General features: G+C 46.3%; 1 long non-coding RNA gene across 1 annotated transcript in view; it reads left to right on the top strand.

The window, feature by feature from the left end:
• Positions 1-22,843, top strand: part of LOC146200143 (uncharacterized) — a 520,757-nt gene that overhangs the window by 490,937 nt on the left and 6,977 nt on the right. Inside the window, exon 3 of the long non-coding RNA XR_014704801.1 lies at positions 7,965-8,006. This is a non-coding gene — a long non-coding RNA (uncharacterized LOC146200143). The remainder of the gene's footprint in view (positions 1-7,964; positions 8,007-22,843) is intronic.

Consider the following 22,843-nt stretch of genomic DNA (forward strand, 5'->3'; position numbering starts at 1 on the left):
AAGGCAAGCGTAGGATCGGGCGACAGAAAGTTATAATGGCGGGCATATGAGATTGGGAAGTTTGCAGGGATCAAGTGAAGGCAGCGGGTACACGACCTGATTGATTGGAGCGATATCGTAGAGGCATTTGCCCTGTAGTGGGTGTTGTCAGGCTGGGGATGATTTCAACTGGGGCCAATCCACAGCCTCAGCTGGCCACAGCTGTGGGCTGCTGTGGCCAGCTGTAGTCAATAGCTGTAACGCTGATCGATCCGAGCATTCTGCATCATGGGTGCAGCTTCAAAATTTCGGTCCTTCCGTTAGGGGCGAGAATAACAGTTTTTAGTGCTGAGCATTTGGATATCTTCACCTCCACACTTTGCTCTTTAATCTTTCTCTATTGTGACCTAGAACAGGGAACTTGAGCTAGCGATTAATAATTATTATATTATTTCTGCCACTTTACCGTTTTACTTTAGGTTACTTTCTTGTAATGTCGGCGAGTATGGTCTCAAATAAGAACCACACAAAACTCAAGGTTGAAATCTTCAAATGCCTTCTATGATAACATCTTTTACTAAGGTCTGTGCTTGACCATAGCCTTAATTCCTGGAGGGATGAGCGCTAGCGTCTTACTTAACGTACACACAAAAAAAAAAAAAATGCGTGCACAATTTATAACAAAGTGCGCGAGCAGCACACGCACGGTGTCCTGCAGCATTGTGCTGCGTTGCGCTCAAATTGAAGCCTATCTGATGGTCTGTAGAGGTTGACAAAATGACGGGGCTTTTATACAGTCTCTTTTTTTTATACGATATGTTCTCACAACTCACACTTGCAATGGTGCTTTTTTAACGCAATTACATGTGAACGCAAAGCGTATTAATGCGACCAAGAGGCAGTGCTTTCTGCGCTCAAAGACCCATTTGAAACTGGGCCACCAGATGTCGTGATTGCGCCATAAACGCTCAACTGCACCCAGACGTCACGGTTAAAAATAAAAGTTAAATTGGTTCACAGAAGGGAAAGGCGCAGTAACTGTCACACTTGCTCTGTGGACACCCGAACCGCGCCGTAAGGGAAGGGAGGAAGGTGGGAATGAAAGTGGAAAGAGAGAAAGAGGAGCCGTAGTGGAGGGCTACGGAGTAATTTCGACCACCTGGGGATCTTTAACGTGCGCTGACATCGCACAGCACACGGACGCCACTTCGTTTCGCCTCCATCGAAACGCAGCCGCCGCGGTCGGGTTCGAACCCGGGAACTCCGGCACAGTAGTCGGGCTTAACGTCTCAAAACGACTTAGGCTATGAGAGACGCCGTAATAAACCAAAAGTGAGTCGTGTTTAGCACGACGCCCGTGCATGTGCAAGCGGCAGTTGAAACGGGGTTTTTTGTTTTTTGTTTCACGTCACCTGGTTGATGAGCACATATGCTCCGATGAACCTGTCGCAACACATTCCCGGTCGTAATTCGAAAGGCAAGCGACGGTGCCTGCTCGCAAACGCCCTCGAACACGCTAAACGGATGAATTACTTCAAAGACGCAGAGGCAGGGTTTGCGAAAGCATGCATGCGTAGATCGGCGAGCAGCATCTGCTGTCGTCGTTTCCAAAACGGAGCGCCTTAGCACCCTAACGTGTCCTGTTCCCTCTTTTGCTGTAGTCTGAAAAGAGGTGGGGATCGCACAGATCCTATGAAGGCTTCGGTGGATCTATCTCTGTGCGCCTCCTGCTTTCTGCACCTGTACCTCGGCGCCCTATGTCGAGACGTAATACACTCAACTGCTACGAATTAGCGAGCTCGTTAAATGTAGACCCCCCCTTCTCCTCTTTTTTTTTTTTTTTTTTCTTTTTTCACTAGGCGAGCCAACGCGCGCGGGTGCGACATTCGTACCTACACGTGCACACAGAGCCGGTCGTTAGAAGCCATTCCGTGAAACAAAAGGGGCGCCATGTCGTCGTCGTGAAAGAGACGTCGGAGGGCGGCGTCGTGTTCTCTCGTTTCAGTGAACCGACACGACGAGCGCGTTGCTTTCTTTCTTTCTTTTTTTTTTCTTTCATTCATTCCCGCTCCGCTGGTACAACGCTACTGCTCGAGCCGCTCTTCGCAGAATGGCTCCGGACTTGGTGATGTAATTAAGATGTGAACTTGAGCTCTGTGTGTGCTCGCGCTTCACTTTAGATGGGTTATGCTCGCGTTTTGTTTGTTGAACTGTCTATATAATATAGACCGTGTTGTGATTTAAAAATTGTAGGTATAATGCGCGCGCTGGTCGCTACTTATTCCGATGCTGTCCTGGAAACAGCTGCTTGCTCGTTCACCATGAATGTAGTCGGCCCTGTACGACGATCACAGCTGCGATACACGGTGCGTCAGTGCACACACAGTTAAATTTATTTTAGTTCTGAAGAGCGTCTTTACAGGCATGTGCGTCTTCTGTAAAAGCTTAGCAAAAAACTGCTACCGATGCGAATAAATCGCTACTGACCACACTTGCCTCTTACAGTGGTTCGTTTCCAAAGAACCGATCTCCTTTATACATGCTTAATCATTTTCATGGCTATCACGACGGGTTACAAATGTCCCGCATCTTTGTAACACGTACTTTTTTTGTAAGCAAATATCAGAATATGCTAATTTACCATGGCTGGTTGTTCTGTCATTGTGTTAAAATGCATGTTAAACAGTGCAAAATGGAGCCAATATTGATTAACATATCTTTTAAGAAGCTGCCGAAGGTGCTACCATTTAGTTAAAATGCTACGACGAGAGACAAGTTAGCTTGACAATGTTTTCATTCTAACCACAAGAAACCGTGTTAAACTTGTGTATTAAAAATGATTCGCGAACTTCGCTTTCATGGTGGTTTCTGAAACCTGATTCCAGTAAATGAAACTACGCACTCCATTTGCACTGTTTGCCTCTTCGCTTGCTTTCATATACGGTCACAGCCCAAAGCCCCTCACAGGATGTCATGCTTTACTTGCACTGATGTTTTTTTCTGTTTGCCAGCTTCTCATGAGCATATTGCTCCCCGCCGTAACATGGACTGATCATTACATCTTATCCAATAACTTTGCACACGATTCCTTGTGTAATCAACACTGGTGCGAACAATTAATTTCTTTAACTGCTTCTCTTTGTCTCCGTAGCATTGAGCACACAATCGAGTTTTGTCACCGTGCCGCGATTTTAGTGACTGTTTTTTTTTTGTACCGCGCTAAATAACAGCTATATTTCACTGTTAAATTCTACTGACGTGTTATCTGCGACTGTCGCCTACCAATGAGAATGATATTTCAGTCGATGAATCAACCCCTTCCCCTCCTGATAATTGCAGGATTAAGTGTAACGTGTACTCCACCCATTCTAACCTCGTGATATTTTGTATTTTGTGCGCTGATAGTGACAACAACCTTTTAAGTGATATATCTTACTTTATTTGTGCTACATATTAAGATTATGACCTAAGCGCAACACGTGTCATTCTTTCTATGTACCTTGCACCGCCATTACATCACGCGTGTGGGATTTTGTTTTGATAGTTTGATAATTATTTATTGATAGTGGCTGATCAAGTGTTCTTTGATTGTGCATGTATATAAGAAATGAGGACCGACTGCTTCTTTCTACATTACTTGACAAAGGCCGGACCCCGGCCGAAACGTCGGATTAAAGTTTACTGTTTTTCTACCCTGCGTCATCTCCTTTACGTTTGTACCCTACTAGACCCATTCTAGCTTCAACCCCCTCCTTGAGTTCTTAAATATATTGTAGCCTGTGCAACAGCGAGAGTCTCGTGCGCGGACTCGAAGAAGTGTCCCCGTGGCGTTCGATGAGAAGAAGCTGAAGTTGGCTGCTGTCTCTCGGTGCTCTGGACCTGCTCTCCTGTGTCTGCTAGATCAAGCTCCTATTAAAACCCAACCTTCTGGTTTCGGACCTAAACGGTTATATATATATATATATATATATATATATATATATATATATATATATATATATATATATATATATATATATAACCGTAGGCCGTGGTCTATTCTGTATGTGTGCTCCATGCGTGATCGGTCCGTCCGGTTTAAAGATCAATGATGGACATGGTCCGTCCGGTATAACCTGTATACCTAGCTCCATGCAGGACTGGTCTGTCCGGTTCCAGCGTTATACCAGTCCGGTATGAACCTGTTTATCTTCATACACGACGGCCCACAACAATATGAGTTTTCATCACCATCAGCCAGGCTGTACCCCACGCAGCCCAAAGATATCTCCCTAACTTATCCAATTAACCGGGTCCTGTACTAGCTGCATCAACTTGACTACCGAAAAACCTACTATCATCCTCCCATCTAATTTTCTGCCGACTTCCCTTGGATCCAGTTTCTTACCTTACCGACCATCGGCTATGTTCTCTTCGCACTACATTTCCTAGATATCACTACATAGCCGCAGCACGGCTGGCACTCTGAGCTTGAACATTGATTGTCATATGTGTCAGTACGCCGTTTAGCGAAGGGCACCAGTGATATAATACATAAGTAGACCTTTCGAGATATACAAATAGCTTTTGCGACATAGCAATACCTGTAGTGAAGGTCAGAAAAAATTGCGGAGGTTTATTCTAATTAAACGTAAGTATCCGATCGTATAAGCTCTGGTAAACATGGCTACACGGTCATACTTGTGGTTCTTCTCTAAGCGAGCCTGTCGCTTTTCGTCGGTCCCTGCCTGGAGCCGATCACACTTTCTCTTCAGTGCTGCTTCTCGGCGAGCAGTATCAACACCACTTCAATGTAGTCAGCCTCAGCGCGAACCTACGCTGAAACCTTGCTCGTTTGAGCGCTGGCGAAGCATTTGGTTAGGCCACCGCGTACTATCAAAGCGGATACTCTCTGTGTCCACGATCGGGACGATCGTTCGGTGGCTCCAAGTAGCGGTACGGAAGAGGAAGGAATACAAAAAAAGCAGGCAATGCAGTGACCAAGAGCGCTCGATCTAGGCCCGCTCCGGTGGCTCAGCTTCAAACACGTGTTAGCGAGCCGCCACCACGCGATGCGAACTCCGCGCAAAAAAAGAGGAGTCGTCTACCACCCTGGCGAAGAAGAAGGAGCAACCCTGGGGAGAAAGACGACCGAGAGCAGAAGAAAGATACATTACGGATAGTACGGACACGTGTAGCATCATCTATTAATTTAATTGTTAATAAATAATTTGGAAAAGCAGCAAAAAAGGGCATCCTGAATTTAATTCGCGCACTATTAAGCAGTCAAAATCGCCTGCACACGCAATGAAAAGCCTTGAGAGTTGCAATACGAACAATAAGGTTACGCTGTGAAATCTGAATACTTCTGAATCTATAGTACAAAATTTAGAACAGGATAGAACGGAGCTGGTTAAAAATGTCAAGCGAAACACCTTATAACAGATGGAGTTAAAATTTCAGGCGTCTAGTGGCCTATTAATGATAGCTAAATCAGTTCTAGAGTGAAAAAAACAAACGTGATTCGCCTTGTCGCAACAGCAGAAAGAATGCTGGTCCCCTTACTTTACTAAATTGAGACCCAGGGGCCATTGATCGCACACTGCCACGCCCACTCGGTGGCGCCCATGCAACCTAACCTATTTCCTTGTTACAGCCGAACAGCAGGGCTGGGGCTGCGAGCAGTGGCCGGTAGATGCCCTCATAAAATGTTTACGGAATTTTCTTAGTTTCAAGTGGGCGTCGAATCTGATGCCGCTTCTAGAAGCACTGCACGAAATGGCCTTTTTTTGCGTATATGAGGCTGCTTTGCGCGAGAAAAGCAAAACATCATCAAAGGTATTGGTGACTTGGTTTCTTTGTACGGTGCCCTCAAAATCGACGTGCGTCCTTTAAGACAAGGTTGGTACCTAAACCTCAAGGAACACGGGTTTCCTCTATTCACCCATTACCTTTTCAACCTAGAGAATCCTGTTTAGTAAGGAAGCCTTTTTCGAGACTAGGGTCACACACACACACACACACACACACACACACACACACACACACACACACACACACACACACACACACACACACACACACACACACACACACACACACACACACACACACACACACACACACACACACACACACACACACACACACACACGCGCGCGCGCGCGCGCGCGCGCGCACGCACACACACACACACACACACAAACACATATATATATATATATATATATATATATATATATATATATATATATATATATATATATATATATATATATTCTAATGATATCCAATTAGTAATACTCATTGTGCTTACGCCTTTTGTTTACAAATCCCCCACGTGCGCGTGGGTTATATTGTCCAGAACCAATTCCAATGTTTCGCCCCTTCTATTTCGCGTTGAAATCACCGCGGATGGACCTAAATTCATCCCTACAGAGCCACAAACATTCTTATTCTTTTCCGCTTCCTTTGATGCTCGCCAGTGCAGTCCTTGAAAAGGGAGAACAGAGAGCCGGACATGATATGCAGACCTGCTGATTCGTATAACATTCGCCCCAGAAATGTGGGCCGAACTGGGAGGAAAACGCGCTGGTAGCGGCGAGGGACGCCACTGATTCAGAGCAGAGCTCAGTCTCCCGGTCAGAAACACGGGGCCACTCATGTTGCACGTCTCCGTGGGAAGAAACGAGGAGGCATGACGCTGGGGAGGGGGTATCGTACGTTTTGAGGGATGGGAAAAAAACGCCGTGGTGGAAGACGGAAAGAAGGGAAGCTTTTTCAATGGGCGGGGCAGCAGCAGCAGCAGCACACTTCCGGTTCCGGTGAGTCGCCATGTTGTGCTGACTTTCCCGGAAGCCTTGCGCTCTCCGGAAGGAAGGGGGGAACAAGTGATGCGTGCTTCGATAAGGGGCTTCCCCAATGGACGCGCGCACGACGGATCACACGCGCGTCTCTGAGAGCCAGAGCACGCAAGCGTTGGCGGCCCTGGCGTAGTGCTAGCACTCCCGTGCGCGCAAGGATGAGAGAATACCACTAAGGAAAGAAAGGGAATGGTAGGGGAATACGCTGGCGCTGTCGAGCGCTACAGTTCCACCACGCCAAGAGCACCAGATCCCACGGGCGCGAGTGGACATGTCCACATCGTGGGCGCGCTGTCGCTGAACTGGCGCAAGAGTAGGGCGGGACCGTCCGGCAACGAGGGAGCCACGCAGGGGAAAAGCGGGGTAGCGGGACAGGCAAGACGCGCTGTCGCCAATCGGAGCCGTCACTTCTTCCCGCTGGAACGACTCAGCCCTGGTGGGCTTTCCTTCCCACCACGCACTCGTAGGGAAGGCTGCACCGGGAAAGGGTGGCGTGTGCAATGAAAGCTTGAATCGTGTCGAGCTGCTTTGAAGCAGTAATAGGAATGTGCCGATTCAAGATAAGGAAGTTGCCCCCCCCCCCCCCCCCTCTCTTCCTGTTCGGGCGCGGCGTGACAGAGGGATGTCGACGTTCGTATGAGCGTCACGGCACGATGCGAAGTGGTGTATGCGGCGTTCCTAGTGACATTGGCTAGAGAGAGGTGGGGAGGGGGGGGGGGGGGTTGCTTTCTGCGCGGGAGTTTCGAAAGCGCGCATCCTTTGGCACGGAATAGCAGGAATTCCTCGAACCACAGTGCTACGGCTAATCGGATTTTCCGTATTCTAAAGACTAGCACAGCTATTATACTAACGCTCAGCTACATATATATAACTGCCATCAGGCACCCACGTGCGACAGGTGAGAAGCTCATTATCAGATATTCAATAAATCTGCCTCTTGAACGTTATTCACCTGTATATGTGCACATTTGTGCAATTGGTTGTCTCTTCATGGTTGCGAGTATCCGGAAATAAAACGGTTGAATGATGAATGCCTCTACAAAATATTAATATATAATAATAACATGATTGTGTGCGAAATTATTCCTTCGTACATTGAACCTTTATTAACCTATATTTTCATCACGATGTTCTCTTTCGCAGTGCCATACCACGTGAAGTCATGGCTCTCGGGTAGTCTTTTTGGTAAGTCAACTTCTCTCAAACTGCTTTGTTCTTCAGAATTGTTTGCAGTATAATACGCATATAAATAGGTTTGGCTGCAGATTGTCTTTTGTGGCTTTTTTTATTTCAAGACCAGACCGGCCGTTAGGTGGGATGACTTCTCCAACAACACCCGCGAGAAAAAGAGTCGATACGATAGCTACCCGAATAAGGGAGCGAAAATCTGTTAAAATAAAACGACATGCAGATTAATCGCTCGAAACACTTTGATAATGAATCACCAGATAACTTATTTATGCGTTCTGAGTTTTCATTTAAAGTTCCTACTTCAAAAACAGCGTTTTGCGATTTAATGTGATGTAAAAGTTTATATCATCATTGGAATACGCCGCTTGCTACAGAAGAGCCTTGTGAATGCGTAATTTTTTCGTCTTTCGTCCACACACACACACACACACAGAAAAAAAAAGCGATTTCACTCAGTTCGTGCATGCTCAAAATCTTCCCTCCCTTACAGTCTACTCAGCTGCTGTATAGTCGCCAGAGGCCCCCTTCCATTTATGCGAGTAACGTAGACATGCATCTAAATGCATTGAGGTTTTTAAACAAAGCGGCACGATTTCACGACATCCCCATACGGTTTCATGACATTCTGTACCATCCTGATAGCATCCTGCCGTCACTCGGACGTGGCCACATTTCGGTCCTTTACATGCTTGTCCGCGGCGCCCTGTCTGTAAATCTAAGACCCGAAAGCGGCAGATATTCACAACTTGTTGCGGGTCTGCCCGGAGCTGAAGCCAACGACAATTCGGCAATAGGCAGCAGTGGGTCTTCCGCCGAGCAACCCGTCGTCATATATTGCGATGACGTATGCTACATCATCGCATTATCGATCTTTACTGAACTTTATTAGAAGGCCAATTAACCTTATTTCGGTCACGTAATGCCTTCTCTCCCCCTTTTCTTAAGAAATCCATTTATGTCCTGAGCCAATAGATAACTTTTCTAAAAACAAAATTGAAACTGATAACAACAATGCTGGTTTTAAAATTTATGGACTACACTCCAGGTCACTTAGGCGTCCCCACAATTTTCTTGAAACGGTGAGGATATAGATGGATGAAATATCGCAGAGAAACTACTTATTTTGGCTGAAAAAAACATCAGACTGAAGACACTAGCGTGTTGCGGCCTAGCCTCGGCGTCCGCCCGGCGTTCGAGAAAAAGAAACGGGTAGTAACAACGATGGTTTTAAAATGTATGGTACATATACACTTGACGTTACTTAAGCATCCCCACAATTTGCTTAAAACCATGACATTGGATCAATGAAGTATCTGGCAGGAACTCTGTAGTTTGACTAAAAAAAACTACAAACTGGAGGCATTGGCTTTTTGCTGCCTGTCCTTGGTGTGCGGCCCGACGTTTCCAGGGATCCGGGCTTGCATCAAGGAACTATAAACCTCAGACATTCTTAAAGTGCTTTGTATACCAGTGTATAGCATTCCAAGTCAGTGAACTAGCGCTGCTGAGGGATATCAGTGCGGACGGGGAGTCTCTAAAGATTACCCGCGCTTCTCGCAATGATGAAATAAATGGGATATTCACGTAAATAGCGTACATTTAAGCGGTCGTTGATGCCGTTACGTGTGTCCGTTGCAACGCTCTTCACTATTTCGTGTGAGCTATCACAAACGCGGTTGTAAACAAATTTTGAAAAATGGAGCCATCAGTACACGCATGTATGTACCAAACATATCGTATGTATATCTCGTAATGTCTAGCATTCAAACTCATATTGAAATGTTACGTGAATTCTAAGGCCGTAAAAAAAGAGTGTTCTAAGAAGAAAACAGAAATGTTAGAAAACAATCGCACAAAAAGCTCTACTTGCATTCCCTTTGACGATAGCGATTCCTTCCTGATAAGCCTTTGAAGATTGAGCGTACCATTCGATCACGACTGTCGATCCGCATTGCGTACCCCGAGCGTTAGAGCATTCAGCACCCAGTATAGGCAAAGCGTCCTTGAAGTTTTGGCCACTCTATTTATTGGATAACGGTGAATAACTATACTCGCCGACAGACCATCAGCAACTACGAGCCGTACTCCACGTGGTTGTTTCCCACTGTAGAAAAAGGGGAGCCAGCTTAGGCCAAGTCAAGCAGGGCAGGAAGGAAGACACTATAGCTGCAACCGCCCAAGTAGTCGAGGAGATGCGGCTGGCGAGAGCCAGGGCATGAAGGCAGCGTAGGAACGGACGCAAAAGACAGAAAAGACAGGGGAGAGGCGGGCTCATTTCCATATGAAAAAGCTCCCGCGCGCGAGCACAGCCAGCCGCCGACGTGGCCCCGAACGACGACGTCGACAGGGACAGACAAAGGCGCGCCGGAGTGCGTCGTATGCGCGAAGCACGTCGTGAGCAGCCCGTGCTCTGTCTTGTGTCGGCCGATGCGCTGCGAGTCACGCCGCAAGTGACGTTCCTCGCTGTGCCGTAGTCGAGCTATGGACGGAAGTTGTAATCAATAGTAATTAGCAGTCACTCTGACAAGAGCCGAGGTAAGGAATAAGAGTCCTGAATGTGTGACCTCGCGCTGATGTAATAATCTGGTAATCACAAGCGGCAATATATATATATATATATATATATATATATATATATATATATATATATATATATATATATATATATATATATATATATATATATATATATAGTCATGCCCTCTTTATTAATTGTTTAATGAAGAGCCTATCATCACATTTTCCAGCTCTTGTCTGCTTCATCTCTCTCTCTCTCTCTCTCTCTCTATATATATATATATATATATATATATAGAGAGAGAGAGAGAGAGAGAGAGAGAGAGAGAGAGAGATGAAGCAGACAAGAGGTGGAAAATGTTATGATGGGCTCGTCATTAAACAATTAATAAAGAGGGCAGTCACTGACTCGCTGCGGCCGTATAACACCAGGTCGAACGCCTTTATTTTTAATTTCTGTTCATAAATTTGAAATAAAAAAATGAATAATTTTTCGATTCGAAATAAAATTGATCGGAAAGGATAGAAAGCTATCACATACCATCAGTGCTATACAAACCGGGGGCTTCTGTTTCTCGCGTGCGATGCTTCACCAAGTGGCAGATTTCGAATTTGTTACTTATCGGGGTATTGGTTATGCGTGTGTCCAGCATTACTTGGAGACCTTTATGTTATATATACTCGTGCATTATACGTTTCAATAGGTTATCTTTTATCTTTATAAGGGTTACGGTATGGTCAGGCGCAACAATAACGATAAAAAAGCCCAAAGGGCTTTCCCACAGCCAATGGAATCGAACAATGTTAACGACGGTGCGGATAATCCCCTTAGACCCACATGGAGCGATTTTTCCGCGGCAAACCTTGCGAACAGCCGCCCGGCGGCCGATCAAGTTGGGCCAGACATTTTCGCCGGCGGCCGGGCGAACGGCCGCTCCTGCTCGCAACCACCGTGCGATGGCAGCACTTGTTGCCGCTCCGCGCCGGCTGCAGCGCCGAGTCGTGCGCGCCGAAGATACGAAAAACTTCAGAAAAATGCGCTAAATTTCGTTGTTTCCGCAAATAATAAGCCGAATATCAATACTAAATCCTTCTTGAGGATCCTCGAGCCGTACCGACAGCGGCGATGCAAGCAAGTTTCTGTTCACAGCCAGCTGCCGCTGTTTCGGCACGGCTGCTCTGGTCCGCTTGCATACCACCTCCGCTAAAAAGTGTAGCCGAAATTATCAGAGAATTGGATTGAGAGTTGTCAATTGCATAGTCTCTGAGAAAGCTGCGCTGAAGACCCGAATTAAGTATAGTTCGTCCTAATTAGCAGCCGTTAAATACGTGGCTAAACAAGGCAAGGCGCGGCAAACCAAGCATACCTAGCTAAACGAGTGCTAAATGACGCTTCTGCCTGCATATTTGTGCTTAGCAAAGTTGAACCGCCACTTAATTTATTTTCCCCTTTTATGTGTTAGCACTAGGGCACCGTCCTAGTGCTAACAAAGTACTAGGCGTTGGCCTCTCTTTAGTAACTCCTAGTGTCATGACTAAGCACTTTTGAAAGTCATGACTACACACTAGCCATGGTCATCACTGATGCGTATAATTATTCGCATGACTTGTTTTTACATACCTGAGAGATGTACGAGCGAAGTCGAAGTTTATAGCAGCTCGGACTCTTCCGGCGTAGATAGAAAAAGAAGCAAGTAAAAGCTACTATAGATGATAATTATCACTTCGCTCATCCCTGAGCACGCATTCCAAATCCTTTGAGAATCGAGGGGAAAAACATCAAATTAAAACGTATACTCTGGCTGTGTTAAAGAGAACCAGTTCCGTTTCTGGCTGTTTTAGCCCTAGCTCCGCCTGTCAGACAATAATCGACATGATGTGAATTGCTTTAACGATGAAGTGAGTAGATTATAGCCCAAGCTGGCTTAAGGGAAACATGAAAAGAATCTAAGAACGCGTCCGGCGTGAATTAATGGTACATTCCATTGTGAATTGTAAAGAAGCTGAGAAGTTCAACAAAAATATTCCTATCGCTAAAAGTGAAAAAAGGAGCTTAGTCGCATGAAGCTTACTAATTAGCAAGCTTTCCCACTTTTATGTGGCCGATTCTTTCAGCGCGTCATGGATTTTCATATTACTATTGTGCCTCATGTTCCGTTCGTGCAAAAAGTGAAATGCGCTCTTCGAAGCTGTTGGCGTCCACTTCTTCCAGTGTCGCATCTCTCTGTTTCAGGCGTGTCCCACGCTCTCTCTCTATACCGCACACGAGTGCTGCCTAAGCCACCGACGAAAAGGGTGCGGCGAGAAGGACGCCATAACAGCGGCCGCGCGAGGTGCTTGCGGGGTACGCGTCGGCCGCTTCAAAAAGCGGGCTCGCCATCTCTCCCTAAATACTTGCTTCGGCCCTGATATACGAGCCTTATTGGAGAAACCGACTGCCGCGCTGGCGGCGGCCATATTGGCGCCGCCCGTAGCGCCACACCGCGGCCGTAAATCAAGCGCCCTGCTCGGCAGCGCCGCCTAACTTTACACGGACGCAAAAATACGGGCGCAAAGGCGGCACGCAAAAGCTTCTCCCCAGGGGCACCCCGTGGGGCCTGTGGCGGCGGCTGCACACCGAAAAGGGGTTTCTCCGTGGTGCCCTGTCGCCCGACGCTTTACGGTTATTAATTCCTGCCCGCCAGTGGGAGATATGCGAAACGATGATGCTGCGTAAAAAGAAGTGCTTTACGCCCGACACCTCCGCGGCGCACTTACACGGTCGTGGGAACGCCGTTCGTCGGAACATTTTCGCGCCTCTAATGTCTCTGTATGTCTCCTCCTTTCTCATACCATGCACGTTTTTCCGCTTCCATCCATTTTCTTCGTTTTCAAACGCGGTTCTTGCGCAACTTGTTCGTCTTAGCAAAAGAATCGTCTTCTTGAACGGCAATGTGATTGACGCACCGATGTTCACAGTTACGAACACTCATATATGTCTCACGTCATCGCAGCGAGCCAAAGGACAATTTCAAGGGAAAAATAAAAGCACAGGAATTCCATTTCTCGAGCAGGACAGTATTCGGTACACGAGCTGTAGAATGTTCCTTACAAAGCGAGACTGCTGGAACTGTAATGATAATTGAACTCTCATTTCTTTTCTCGATATAATCAGAGCATTATTGCTCCCACTCCTATTAAAAACGAATGCGCAGAACTTGGGCCTGTGGGCCTAGTTTTTTATTCGCGTGCCGCCCGGAGCTTGAGTGGGAATTTCGTGATCACTGGCACTTTATTAATTCAATGCAGTGTATGCCAGCACGAAATATGTACCGTGCGAAAATGTTCAGAACATCTGGTCCCCTAATTATGCGCTGCTGATGAATACAAAGTTTATTGTGCCAGTAACACAAAGGATATAATGTCTGCCTGCTCAGATTAGGAACGTATTTTGGCATGGAATGCTGTTAGCTCCCATTTTGGTAACTGCCACGAAGCCTAGTCTGACACCTGCGACTAAGCTGAGGTAGACTATGAAATAGAGAACCTACGTCTACCGCTTACCCCAAAGCTACAAACATCTCCCGCCGGGGCATAAAGAAGAAGAAAAAAAAGCATCATATGTTTGTTGTTGGATTTTAGAAGCACTAGAATTTCACTTTAACGTCGGTTCCGGTTTGAATCAAGCTAGGCTTTAAAGAAAAAATCGGTGAGTGATGCCTTTCACGCGTACATCTAATCTCGGCAACAAAATCGACTGCCACTATTTTTTTTTGTACTTTCTAATAAGGCCGTAAAAACTTAGCACATTCGAACAGCGATTGAAGAATTTGCTTTATGGAACCGAGCTACAAAAGGTAATGTGGCGCAGAAAAGACAATTATGAAAGTTGACGAGGACTGTATTTACCAAGCCTCGCCCCTGCCTTCTCATCATCACAATGTTGTGTGTTTCGGCAACGTCAGTGTCATAGAAATAGCATCGGCAAGAGTCAAAACGATTTAAAATATTCAATGGCTGCCTACATTTTATTTTTATTTTTCAGTTTGAGCGGTACACTGAATTTATAAAGCAGAGGAACAATAAGGCAACATTGCTTGAAACAGACTAAATCAAAGCCAAAGCAAGTGAACGCAACCCATTCCTTTTACCTGAACCAAAGATCAATATGATAAAGTGACTCCACCGCTCTTCCTTTTTTTCACCTCCTTCTTCAGCGCTTCATTTCTCATGTACGCAATTCAAGCGATCATCGAGATGATTTGTGCGGCTTTCCTTTCCTCACCGCCCTGTAATCATGATTAAGACGAGCATCCCTGCATCTTAGCTGTATACATCGTGCTCTCTATAGTCGCAGAATAAAGCAAAACTGGGGCTCGCTACGGCAGCGTTAAACGTGGCAATTGTGTACGTATCAATTTCTATTTCATATACCAAGCTGTTTGTCTTATTGCTGCCTGCGCATTCTCTAATATGGCAACCCAAAATCAAAGGCGTACAGGCAGCCGACACAAAGTAACAAACCAACAAAGCATGTCTAGCCGCATTCGTCTTTATCTGCTGAAATCCCTCGCAGTCTGCCTCTGTTATCGAACACCTAGACATACGTTAGTTAAGAAGAGAGCGCTGAGTTTGGCTATGCTTTGTCGCGAATCCCGAACATGCGGTTCCTCTCTGACCTGAATACAAAAACAGCGTGGCGCGGACAACAACCCGAGCTCCGTAGTGTGTTTCTCTTCACCGAAGACGTTTCCTTGCAGTGCACGTTGCGTCGTTTAGTCTGGACAGCGTGCGCGCGAGTTGGCATCGGAAAAAAGAAAACAGAGAATAAGCAGAAAGATCTGCTAGAAAGAAAGAACTCAGAGTGGAAAAAGACCATTCGGAAGGCAGCTGCCCTCGCGGGCCGAAACAACCCGGTCACTGTATGCCCCGCCAGTAAGTAGCCGGACCCAGGAGAAAAGAAGTGTGCTCCGACTGCTGCCACTCTACGATGTCGCAGTCCTTCCAGTTGCAATGGGAATAAGGGCGCCTCTCGTTTTTCCCTCCTTGTCTCCTCGCGATCGATCAGAGGCAGAGTGTCCGAAAGAGACACGTCTTCCAAAGGGGAGATGAATGAGGAGGCGCGCAGGAGCGCTCTCCCCTTCTCTCTTTCCAATCAGCAAATGCACGGCAGGGAAGCTCGCCGACCAAGCAGCACAGACGTGGGCCGGAGGTAGAGGGCCCTCCGCTGTCTCCTTGGGGACATCTTTGTTTCTCGCGCCTAGCCTTCCAGGCTTGGTCGGAGACAATAGCGATGGCAGTCTGCAGGAGAGTCGTGGAGACCCTTTCCGTTTGCAGAGCTTTCAGTGGTTTGTCTTTACTGCTCGGCTACGCTGTAAGCCTGGGGAAGTCTCTGGAACTGAGTAGTCTACGCGATTCAACGCGTTGTGCGTTCTTTGAGTCGACCTGCACGGGAGTTGAACCCCGGCGAGGCCGCCTCTCATCGTGAGCGTATACGGGCAGGTATACATGCGGAGCGCGACATCTTGCTTCCCTCGACGAACCACCAGGAATTCAAGCTCGTAGTATATGGCGTTGTATGTGGTAAGTGGGGTTAGCCTGTGCACAGTGCGTCTTCCTGTCTCTTTTTTTCCTTTTTGCTTTAAAATTGTCGTAAAAAATGTTCGACGGGTCGGCGACTACCGTTTTAAGCCTAGAAACCTTGAAGATCACGAGCGTCTCTTGCATGTGGCAGTTGGCAAGTGATAAAACTTACTATTTATGGCTAATACTATTTGTTTAGAGCCATTATTTCTAGCTGCCAGTGCAATTCTGACCAACCGCACGAATCAGCAGAAAATTCCTGTGCTGCTTTATTTCCTTTTATCAAAGCAAGCATGTATTGTCTTGCTTTAAGCCCAAAACTTTTGAATATCGTTATCGCGGAGGATCACTCAGTATATAGTCACTATAGCAGTTGTGACCGTTCTCGGGTTTTCTGCTACAGTTTTGCATTCCAAGGAGAGCTAGTTTGGTTTCGTTTGGTTTGGTTTTGGGGTTTAACGTCCCAAAGCGACTCAGGCTATGAGAAACGCCGTAGTGGAGGACTCCGGAAATTTCGAACGCCTGGGGTTCTTTAACGTGCGCTGACATCGCACAGCACACGGGCGCCTAGCTTTTCGCCTCAAACCCCCCAATAGCAGGCCAAGTATTTTTGGGGTAAGGCGAAGTACTTTTTTTTTTTTTTTTTTTTTTCGAAGCGTTTGCCACAAGGCATAAGTTGAGAAAGGGGGAATGGGATGCAGGAGATAGAAAGTTAAAAGAAGGAGTGTAGTCCAGTTGTGCTTATGAATTCGAGAAGGTTGGCAGTATAGCGATTGTCCATTGTCCATTTGTCATAATCACTATCGCGATTCCACCGCAGGCCCACCTTGAAGTACTTCCCTAGTACCTCACCTTGGTTCTTTTTTACATTCAGTTTTTCTCAGTAGCTTAATTGTTATATAGTTCACATACACACTGGGGGAAGTTGTTTAACTTAAATTGCCTGAGATCTTAAGATAGACGTTAGAGTCGGTAATGGACACAGATCTGGTTGGAACAGCAGCGACATGGGGAAGAGAACTCAAAATGAAAAAGTATCGAAAGATGCAACACCAGGAAAACGCTTAAGCACGCGACCGTGATTCAGGGCCGAACACACAATGCACGCTAAGGAACTCCCGCTCGGCAACCTTGGAGGCGAAGGGACAAAGGGCGCCGCAGTGCGTTTAAGCGCATCCGAGTGTGGCCGTGCATTCGTCCTCGTCCTCCTCTGCCATTTTTTTTTTTCCTTTTTTTTTCTCCCTTCTGTGCCTATTAGCTGTTTGTGCTTCCTCCCAGAGAATCGCATATTTTCATAACACAGCTTTCTGAAGCAAGCAGTTGCATGGTCAACCAAAAATTTGTGTTCAAGCGCTTACCCTGAGCTAACCTTCCAGGAGCATACAACGATGTCTAATATAACTTTTGCCGTGGGATTTTAAGGCCATTTAATGTATTGTGAAGAAAGGTATAATACAATATTTTAATTTTTGTGTCCTGTACTATCTTCTTTAAAAAAAAAAAAAAATCAGTGTCTACAATGCAATAGAAACTTTTATGTGGCTTTGTACATTGACTTGGCTTACCTACGCATTGAGTTGCTTTCACAAGCTTCTTTCGTCTTCTTGATGGTTTTTCTCGGTCGCTTATCCTGGGCACGCAGTGGAATATTTTTACGAAGGATGCATTTTATGCACAGTGTACTATAGCTACGCATTAGTGGTGCCGGTTCGACTAAATGCAGTTTTGATTTCATTAAGCAACGGTCAGGAAATTTAAGATATGTGTTTGTTGGCGGAAAAAAATAAGGCATAAAAATGACTGTTCCTTCATTCTTTCTTTTTTGCATCGGTTTATGAACTCAGTTCGTCTAAAAAATAGCAAGCCGAGTAAGGACCGAGGTTATTTCTGGGCATTTGAAAAGTCGCTGAAAATACGAATAATTACCAAAAATGCTAACAGAAAGGTAACAAGGTACTACTGTCGATTGCGGAGAAGTAGTCTGTGCTGTGAGTTCCGTTGTAGTGCGGGAAAAATTCAGCGAGTCACAATAGCCGCATTCTTGAACGCAAGTAAGAAAGACTTCACGCGAGTAATGTGTACCCAACATGAAGGTTTGGTTTTGATTTTGTGGAGTTTAACGTCCCAAAGCGACTCAGGCCAAAAAATGGCATCAAGTTAATTGTAGAGCATGTTATGAAATCACGATTTCAATCTGCCATAATCGTGATTACGCAATGCTTGACATTGTCGGCACAAGCAACCTCGTGCGGAAAACGAACACATGCGTATAGGTTCGGGCTGCAAGGACGATGTGGGAATACTTGGTTTATATAGGAATAAAAGTCAGGTGTAAAAGAAGCATTAAACATTATATGCGCTCTAGCGCAGTGAAACCAGCATAGGGCTGTTGAAAGTCGCCTGGCCTAGACTGCACTATTTTCGGTTCGTCGAATTTAAGTGGTTAAAAAAATTACTGATTTAACTTTTGATTTTTTTTTTAGTACCAGAATGTCAATGCAAACGTTGTAGGTCCCCGCGCACGATCTACGTCACGCCGGAAACATTTGCGTTGACGCTTTTTCCTCAAGCCAATTATTAGAAATTTAGCTATCTAGATTCTACTAATTAACTTTGGCGATCGCGAGATATACTGCAAACTAGGATGGGCGACTCTCCAGGTTCAAAAGTTCTTAGTAAGTTTTACTGGGACTAAAGCAGTCCGTACTCTCTAAACTCTTGATTGACTACCGGTTACTAAAGTGGTTGGGATTTCATTTCAAACAGAGAAGAGAAAGGTGCGAAAACGTTACAGCCAGTTCAGTTCGTGAAGTTTAGTTTTAGGCGCGAAAGTTCAATATCCTTAAAATGTGTATGCACCGCAGATTGCTAGCTGTTCAACATGAAATTTAGTTCTGAGGAAAAAATTATCGAGACGCGGAAACCAGGAGCGCGGTGAGCGAAAAAGGATTATTGAACTTTATTATAAAAAGCGGGGCCCTAGGATATGCGGCAAAGCCCCGCGATGGGGGGGGGGGGGGGGGGGGGGGGGCACTGTAATAACACCTGGGCATGCTCCGTCATGCTTGCGTATAGCTAAAGTGTTCGCAGACTGTCGTCACACCGGCAGTTAATTTGCTTCGGGGGTATTTTTACCGCTTTTGAAGACACTGACAGTGATTGTAACCATAGGAATTCATCCTAAAAGCGAAACTATGAGCGAGCGTTCCATGCGACTATCAGGCACCAACTCCAATCCAGGTGCCACAATCATATAAAGGCATCCTGGCATAAAGGCAAGTAAAGCCGCATTCTGCTTAACTAGGCGTAACTATACGTATTCCCTTCCTGTGCATTCGTAAACGACCAGCCACGCGACGACGACAGAACTCGCCAAAACAATTCCGGGGAAATCGCTTCGGGAATTTTCAGTGTGTTGTTGTTCTTTTCCTGCGTCTCTTTCCTTCGGTGTTCTTTGAGCGTTCCTTAATTATGTATGGCTCTATAAGCTGGTCATATGTCGATTCTCTTTGAATTATATCATTTTGTTTAAGTTTCATACCTTTCAATAAAACAATGCAGGTGACAGTGTACATAGTACATCAAATATGCAGAAAGTATTACTACTTTAAAGCGTTGGCACATTTCAATATTCACATATCAATTCACTATTGTAATACTAAGGCTTAAGCGTAGCGCTGATTCATCATGTTACGTTTGCTGCGACGGGTCGCAGCACTTGTTGTGTCCGTGCCATTTGCTTTTCATGCGTACAAATTCAGGTTTCCATGCAGTTGGTTCGCGGCCCTGCAGCTGAAGTTGCTCATGGCTGACTCCGCTTGAATGCGCTCTCGACGTGAGTACAGAAGACCGAAATAAGGAGAGATGAATGATAGCACTCAGAACCCGTTTACTTGATGCTCGCGAAAATAGCTTATTTTATTTTCTTGCATAGCTTAGATGAACACTTATAACAAAAACCAAGGCAAATTGCAAGAGGAACCCAGCGCCAATAATACTAATAGGAAAATAGCATTCACTGTCCGAAATAGCACATTTCCTTCTCTCAGAGCACGACGGGTGCTTGCCTAACAGAGTTATCTCCTGACGCAATGAACCCGTGCCAACCATCCCAACTTCCCGAAATACTTGGTTGCTCAAGCACTTTTTCACGTGTGACCGTCGCTTCTGAGTTCCGACTCGGAAACAACATTCTTTCGAGTGGCAGCACGCGTGCGGTTCGGCAACAGGGCTGAGGTGACGAAGGCTCCCCGCGGCTTGCGTGCTCGCAGCTACCTGACCGTCCCTCGCCGGGGCCCACTGCGGCGCACGTACCGCGAATAGAAGAGCCCCGCGTGGCTGGACACGTTTTTTTCCCGCGAACGGCCTCGGCACAGTCGGCGGTCGCACGTGCGCGCGGACGCGGCCGCAGGACCTCGGTGACGACGCTCGCCTCCCGCGAAGACGACACGCTCGAGGCCGCCCATCTCGCGCCGCGGGAAGCGCGCCTAGGCAGAAGATGCTCCCCGAACAAAGGACAACCGGTGGGAGACCCCCCGCTTGGCTTCCGTCGACGACACCGGCGTTCCCTACCTCCACCTGTATCCCTCTCCTACCTCACTAACCACCCACCGCTGATGCAGAGGCTGCTTAGGGAAGACGCGAGTGGAAGGGCGGGTTGCTGGTCCCAAGCGCTGAAGGTCTCTCGGGTGCGTAGTCGATGCTGTACACACTTTTCTTTTTGTCGGGTTGCACTCGCAGGTGCTGCGACGACCGGTAGGCTCGGGTTGCGTCACGGTTCCGACTCAGCGGGGAGGGCTTCAAGCGCGGGCTCAGACCCTGCCCTCTTCCTCATCTGGGCGTCCTTCCGCTGCCGCTCGGCGAGGGGATGGTCCGTTGGCGTCGCCTCCGCAACCGTCCTTGCTGCTGATGCGCGATCTTGAAGCAGCGGGACCCGTTGCCACTGTCCGCACGTGCCAAGTGGAGTCGGGTTCTCCTTCGTTCAGCAGCTGAGTTGCACCTGTATGCTGAAAAAGAAATTCACGGTACGAAAAATGCATATGAAATGCATATTACTACCTTCGACTGCCTTAGCAAAAAGGAATTGCAAGATATACGCGCCTACGCAAGCTGTGCCAGAGGAGTAGCTCGAGCTCACAGCTTCCGCTTCACTGCAGAGTTGATGCTCTACGTACGCAAAAAAAAAAAAAAAAAAAAAAAAAAAAAAAAAACGAAGAAATTTTGCAGACCTCTCAAAACTTCATAAATTCTAAACAGAGGGGCTTTGGCGAATCCTATTCAATGGCATGAGCTGGGCTGTTCTGACAGAAGGCCTCTTAAAAAAAGAACGATTTAGAGAATAAAGGTGGTGGAACAGATGGGAACAACATGGTTTGCTGTGATTTGCCTTCGAAAATGTGTGTATCATGAAACAATCCTTCGTACAGAATACTATCGAGTCTCCTGCGCAAGGTGACTCGGCCTTCTGCAGCCAAGAAAGAATGCCTTGTCATACTGTGTAGGTTATCCACTACAGGTAACCAGGTGAGGGATCAAAGGGAGCAAAAGTGTTTAGGGCGCATTGGAGATGAAACACTTTGTCAGCAAAAGACAGCGCACGGTTCGAGACATATGCATTCGTTTCATTTCTTGATTTCCCTTGAACATGGAACTGTTGAAATGGGAATGCAAAATATTTGTGGAAACACAAACATGTCCCCGGACAAATGAGGATGTGCTAGCTTTACTGAATGAGGGAAATATTTGATTCTATTAATTACCCATTTCACTTACATTTCCCGTACAAAAGCGTACTTTTTGGGCTTGTTGGTGCATGAACATAGCGACATTGTAGCGTAAAACAGACAAGACGCACGAGAAGACCGAACAGCACGAGCGCTCGTGTTGTTCGGTCTTCTCGTGTGTCTTGTCTGTCTTGCGCTACGATATCGCTATTTTCCGTAAGCTTCTGGCCTGAGGAAATTGCATGAAAAAAAAAAAAATCTTTTTGTCCTACCTGCTGATATGAATGCCCCTTACGATGGTAACAGGAAGAGTATTGTTTCGACATCGTTTGTATCATGATGTGACAACTTTATGCAATTGACGAGCACACTGATTGAGAACATATTCTGCCCTCCCGGACGAGACTACAGCGGGAATTCATGGACTTCTTCTCCCTCACTGCATATGGCACATACCTATAGTGGGGAATTGGGCAAAGTTCATTGCACGTGCAAGAATAAAATTCGTGATGTAGATTTAGACTGTATGATTGATAACTTATTTACTAGTTTGAAGTTGAGGACTTATCTTGTCCTCGGAGACACCCCCTCTTCCTTGATACGCTAAATTCGAGTGATTAAGAACACTTTTTTTTCTTTCTTCAGTTCCAACTTAGCAAACCCGGTTATAGGGAGTCCTTCACCGCATATTCAGGGCGCACGCTGTCAACGACCAACCGCACGACGCCAGTCACTCAAGGCGATTTGTGATCAAGTCAACGTGCGCAGGTTTCAAACGCTATAACAGGCCGCGTCTACGGCAGACTTTACTGTAGCTCTCAATAATAAAAATAAAAGCAGGCAGTTTCGAGATTTGAAGTTTTGCTGATTGTAGCAGGAAATATGTTACAAAACGAAAAACAGAGAGAGGTCCCAAAGCCAAGGACCCTTCACGCGACCTCCTGTAAAGACTATTGAAAAAAAAAAAAAATGCAGTGAGAAGTTCCAAACATTGTACAGCATTTAGCATAAAGGGTTGTGGAGAAAGAT

Source organism: Amblyomma maculatum, chromosome 2 (genome assembly GCF_055883805.1).
Source record: "Amblyomma maculatum isolate TAMU_Amacu chromosome 2, ASM5588380v1, whole genome shotgun sequence".
NCBI classification, from domain to species: Eukaryota; Metazoa; Arthropoda; class Arachnida; order Ixodida; family Ixodidae; genus Amblyomma; species Amblyomma maculatum.